A 6,666-nucleotide genomic window follows, 5' to 3' on the forward strand; every position below is an offset into this window, starting at 1 on the left:
GGGTGCGGGATCGGCCACGTGGTTGCTCCGGCGACTGCGGGCAGAAGCATCTCGGGCATGGGAGGATCTCCTGTGGTCGCCCAGACATGTCCGATTTGACCACGGACATGTCCGGTAGGTGGGGATTTGGGCGAATCTGAGCCCCATATCTCAGATCCGAAGGCTGAGAAAGGCTATGGAGCTTGGGCTGCGGGATTTGAAGGGTATGGGCTAGCAGGTGGGAATTTCTAGGGGGGTTGGCTACAAAAACGACTAAGGGGAACCCTGGTGAAGTGAGAGAGGTCTCTCTAGGGGGTGGAGCTTATATAGGGTTGGTCTAAGGTGGGGTGGACCTCGTCCGTCCGATCGCGATCCGATGACCACGAATGAAGGAAGTGGCTAGGTGGCACTACTGACCTGTGTAGATGGGCTAAGAAGGGGTGAGAGGGAAATAGCGCGACGCTACAACAAGATTTAAAACACCGAAACACGCCCGACGGTAGTCCGAATACGGTGCCGCTACGGTCGACCGTTCGGGTACCAGACGGACTCCGATCGTGACGAAATTTGAGAGGCGGCCTAGCTATAACTAATCACGACCGCATGCCAAGTTTCACCTCGATCAGAGACAGTTTTCAACACACTTTTAAAATAGGGTTTTGACGATGCCGCGGGCGCGTGCGAGTGCGGTCGGGCTCAGAACGGACAACGACGAGAACCGGCAACTAACAACGGATGCAAGTTTTGACAACTGACGGCAACGGAGATGCCGATGCAATGCTGATGATGCGCATGATGCGATGATGATGCGACAAAAGAAAATAGACACACGACGAAAACGGAAAGAAAAGGGGAATCTTTTGGAACGTCGGCATCGGGCTGTCACAACTCTCCTACACTACAAGAGGATCTCTCCCCGAGATCCAAGAATGAAAGGGGGAAAGGATGAGAAAGCAAAAGGTAAAACTTAGTCGCTTCTTTGACAAACAAGAGAAACCAACGATCCTTGAAGGTTGCAAAGCGACGAGGAATGATATGAGAAACAAGAAACAATTCACGGAAAATTTTGGCAACACTTCGGTAGGAAAATGGGACAAAAAATTCGATAAGAAGAGAGAATTAGACAATATGCATAACAAACAGCTAAATAGAACAGGGGAACACCATGATCTTGACAGAACAAGATGATAGACCCAAAAGAGCAACATCACAATGCCTCCGGAACAAGAGAATATGAACTAGCTCAAGCGAAAGAAGAGAATGAAGAAAATAATGACAACTATCATCACAATAGAATTGAAGAGCCTCCAGACAGAGAATTGATGTAGTAGTTGGGAAACCGACAACGAAAAGAACAAGATAGAAGTGGGCTTATGAAAACCTTTTCAAACTAATGAAGTGACAACCAGCCACTAACAAAAACAAGAGTTGATTGGGAGAAACAAGATATGAACAATTTTTTACACCAAGAGGATACATTGAAAACTTGGATTAATGACAAGCACCATGATAGCAACAATCCATAGGAAAAGCTTTAGGTGAAATCCAACCAAGATAGCTCAATGAATAAGCCATGGGTTGCAAATATCTCATGATCATAGAATTGGTGGGTTTAATTATCTCATACTTGAAAGGAAAACTCTTCGAGGCTCCTACACTAACAAGAGTCCTATAATACCACCTCAAAGGATAAGGAAGAACAAATGCACTTGGAGATGCAAGAGAAGAAAACTTGAGGTTCTCCAATAAGAATCTTGAAGAACACCTTGAGAATGAATCACATCCTTGAAGAACCACCATGAGGAGCCTCCGTATCAAAAGGATGATGCAACGATATGAAGGTAGAAAAGAATAAGATTACGACCTTGCCAAAACTTAGATGAAGCCTCACAAAGAGATACTTAAAAGAGCTTGGAACTCCGGAAAAGAAAGATAGGCACTTGAGAAAAGAATTGATACCATGAGCCACTCCGGAAGAAGAATTCAAAATACTACGAACAATAATAAGAATTATGTTATGCTTTTCCTTCATCAAGTTTAATTGATGACAAGCAACGGATTTAGCATACAACTAATTCCTCTAGAACTGAATCTTGAAGAGGCAGAGAGATAAGCACCACTTGAGGCATGATTGGAGGACGCACCGGTAAGAATTCACAACTGAATGGGAATTCCAAGAATGCATGGAAACACCTGAGAATGAAGAGATCATGAGCCACCTGAGAGAAAACTTGAACAAGGCACTGGATAATCGAGAGACGAACAAAGAGACAACAATTGAGAAGAATTGAGGATGAAAGCTGAAAGCTGAGAACGAAGAATCTTCTAAAATGATGGCCTTTGGAGGAACGAGAATGAAAACAACTCAGAAATGCACCGGATAGCAAGAAACAGATTCTCATGATTGGAAACAAATTCAAGATGATAACACGAAGCTGAAATGACAATCTTCACAAGAATGGAGCAAGACTGAGAGAAACACTCCTTCGGTCTTCAAAGAAGAGAATGATGAGAAGAACACCACCAAGAGTTAACTGAGACACTCCGGAATAATGAGGAATGAAAGGTTGATCCAAAGACAAAAATAAATTTGAAGCGATCTGAAGAAGGAATATGACTGGTGAAATTCATACTTACGTCATAGTTGAAATAATTAGAGAACTCCGGGAAAAAATTAAAAGAGCCACGAAAGATCCTGGGAAAACCTGTGGGTTATGGGCCCACTCAAAGAAATCGCCGTTGAAACAATTGCTAGAACGAGAGATATTGCACCGGTATAAGAAAACTAGATGAGGTTAGCACCTCGAAATAATTAAAATAATTGAAAACGAGAAACTACTGAAATATCTTTAACACTCCGGATCAAAAGAGAGAGGCATTAATAAACAAGATAGGCTGAAAGAATTTCCAACGTCGGAAAGAATTTTATGGTTGAAAACTGAAATGAATTCACCGGTAAGGATGACAAGAATGAATAAAGATGAACATGAAGCTCCTGAGAATCTTCACAACGAATCACCGGGTAAGAGAGAAAAGAACACATAGCGGAAGCACAATGAAAAGAAAACTCTTGGATGAAAATTGAATCACTGAAGAAAAGGGTGGGAGGGCGGGAAAAACAAAGACAACACGGGACAGATGAGATGAACTCCGGAATAAAACGAGAGAATGATCTTGCAAAAATTGGAGAGGATTGAATCCACTTGGAGAGAAACACACCGGTTGGAAAAGAATTAACATGACGACTCCGGTTGACAAGAATGATAAGTCAATTGATTTGAGCAAAGAGAATTAGCATTCCCACAAAAATATGAGAACACCGCTTAGGAAAGATCTGAAATCACCACTTGACATCGAAGCAACTTGAATTACCATATTCAACAAAACAAGGATGCGGCTTGCAATTAGCCAGAACAAACTCATGAGAAAGGTTTCGTCCGATATTTTCGTGGACAGGATCGCACGGGCTCGATTTTACAGTAGCCATCAAGTGCAAGGCAGTGCACCCGACATACGAAGCATCCCCGAGTCGTAGCAAGCTATAATGACTCTTTAAGACACAACGTGTACCGCTGTAAGTCGACCGTGAACAAACGAATCCACTAGATATCGAACCCCAACCTAACATCATGCATTTGTTGGAAGATTGTCCTATAAGCAACTACTTGAATTCCCACCTATGAATTCCCAAAATATCTGGTCATGCAATCTGGTACACGGATACAAGGAGTAATATCACACAACTCCTATACTAACCCGTCACTTGTATCACATCCGTCAACACACAACCAGAATCTCGGACCTCCATCTACAACAGACCCTCGTGATCACAACGATACAAAGTATGGCAGTACTCCCGAACAATCTGCACCAGTATTGGGGACATCGGAGTTATCTCGCCACTACTAGTATTGAAGCAATTACGAACATCCTTCGTTCTGAGATACTAAGAAATCTGAATGATAACGATGTGCTCGAGAATCCCCTGGAGCACAACTCCCCTGAAACTCAAAGCAGATAGGAGGCACCAAGACAGAACTCCGTCACATCGGCATCATATAGATTCCAAAAATATCCGCGTGATCCTAATTTTTTTTTGAGTTAGAAGAGGAGTAGAATTAAATTATTACATCAAGATTCCTCACTAGAGCATAGAAGAGGAGAAAAAAGAATCCTACTCTCCGATATATAACTAGACTCAAATCAGTTTTTCACTAGACTCGACTCGGCCATGTTCGATCAATCAAGGGGGCTCCTAGGTCGGTACTGCTCTGATACCAATTTGTCACGCCCAAGATGTGACCCTATCATTAATTTGGCACGAAGGCCTCGTCAGGGATAGAAGCGCATCTCGTCGTGTCGCAAGAATGGATATCGTTACAAGTACATGTACTGAAAAGAAGAGATATAAAATAGAATTGGCTTACACTCGCCACAAGCTACACCAGAGTCACATCAGTACATTACATAATCACCAAGAGTAAGAGCAGGGTCCGACTGCAGACGAAAACAAACGAGAAAAAAAAGAACGACGTCCATCCTTGCTATCCCAGGCTGCAGGCCTTGAACCCATCCTAGATCGATGATGAAGAAGAAGAAGAAGCAACTCCAAATGAACAATCAACGCGCTCGCGTCAAGTAACCTTTACCTGTACCTGCAACTGGTGTTGTAGTAATATGTGAGCCACAGGGGACTCAGCAATCGCATTTCCAAAGGTATCAAGACTAGCAAAGCTTAATGGGTGAGGCAAGGTTAAGTGGTGAGGTTGCACCAGCGGCTAAGCATATATTTGGTGGCTAAACTTACGAGTACACGAAATAAGAGGGAGCAGATCTATGCATAGCGAACGTGAGCTACGAATGATCAAATGAATGATCCTGAACACCTACCTACGTCAGACATAACCCCACTGTGTCCTCGATTGGAGTAAGAACTCACGAAAGAGACAGTCACGGTTACGCACACAGTTGGCATATTTTAATTAAGTTAACTTCAAGTTATCTAGAACCAGTGTTAAAAAAAGTTTCCACGTTGCCACATAACCGCGGACATGGCTTCCCAAAAAGATTTTTAACCCTGCACGGGTGCTCCAACTAGTCCATCACAAATTACCACAAGCCGCATAGAAATCCTCAATCACGAAGCTCGCGATCTCGTCGGATTCCCTAGTGGAAAACCTCAACTCTGAGATTACCCAAAGCATCACCGGAATCTCGATGCACAAGATATTTCGTCAAAGGTAAAACTAATCCAGCAAGGCCACCTGGTGTGTCGACGAACCCGATAGGAGCCGCGTATCTCGTTCTCAGGACACACCGTCTATGCATAGTGGACGGTAGCCAAACCTCGAGTTGCCCCGAGGTGGCACCGCCGATTGTTAGGTGGGTATACCAACACTCATGCGGAGCACTGGCCCAGGGGTTGATTAAATTATCCTCGGGGTCCGGAAAGTCCTTATGCAATTTTATTAGGTGATTAGGCAAATGTAGTACCGAAGTTGGGCCTTGCCAGACCAGCTTTAATCTAAAACGAATTATCAAGGGGGTCCCCATAACAACCCCGATCGTGTTAGGAGCGCTCAATTATGGAACATAATACCGGTAGCCGGAAACTAAGGGGGCAAAGGTGGAACAAAACACCAGGCTAGAAAGGCCGAGCCTTCCACCTTTTACCAAGTATATTGGTGCATTAAATTAAATAGCATTTACTATGGTGATATGACAAGGGACCCATGTTATCACATGGAAGCATCTACACTTGCAACTAGCAACGCTAACACAGGGTTAAGCAAGCGGTAACATAGCCAATCAGTGGTTTGCTAGGTCGAACAGGTTGAAGGTTTCATGGCATTGTTGAGAGGCTGATATTAAACAACTGGTAGGCAACGAGACATAAACGATAGAAGCGATAAAACTAGCATGGCAATGATAGTAATGGTATCTGGGGAAATGGTTATCTTGCCTGAGATCCTGCTTGGAAGAAGAATGCCTCCGTGAAGCAGATGAACCGATGTAGTCGAACGGGTCCTCACAATCCGACACGCTTGTGGAACTCTATCGAGACGAAGCAAACCGGAAACACAAATCAACACAAGATATTCACCACACGATGCACAACACATATGATGCATGAGCAGCTGAATACATGCAAGACACGGCAACACAATTCACGCAATCAAACACTACACGTTAAGTGAAGTTCAATATGCAACAAATTGCATATTGACGAAACTCCATGTTAATCACTTAGTTCTATCCCGATTAGATACACAACATTATTAAATGTGATTAAACATGGCAAGAGGTGAAGCGCAATTAATCTACCTATCTAGGCATTTTAAATGAGGTCGGAAATGACATATAGCACCTCCGAAACGACCTCATGTGTTAATTTACAATTCTGTCCAGATCTAAACTAACACATTTAATTAATTGTTAAACAGCAAAATAAATAGGTTCACGTGATTTTACGCATCGAGACAAGCAATTTACACATAGAGATCATCTCCAACGGAGCTACGGATCAAAAGTTACAAGCACCGCAAGATATGATGGCATGAATGCAATATATGTGCAACGATGGTCACGAGCACTTCAAAACATACAACCAGCAAGAGAGAATGAAACTACACGAGATTCGAAGCAAGTTTCATATAGGAAACGATCAAAACGGAGCTACGGTGCACA

This window comes from Hordeum vulgare, chromosome 5H (genome assembly GCF_904849725.1).
Source record: "Hordeum vulgare subsp. vulgare chromosome 5H, MorexV3_pseudomolecules_assembly, whole genome shotgun sequence".
NCBI classification, from domain to species: Eukaryota; Viridiplantae; Streptophyta; class Magnoliopsida; order Poales; family Poaceae; genus Hordeum; species Hordeum vulgare.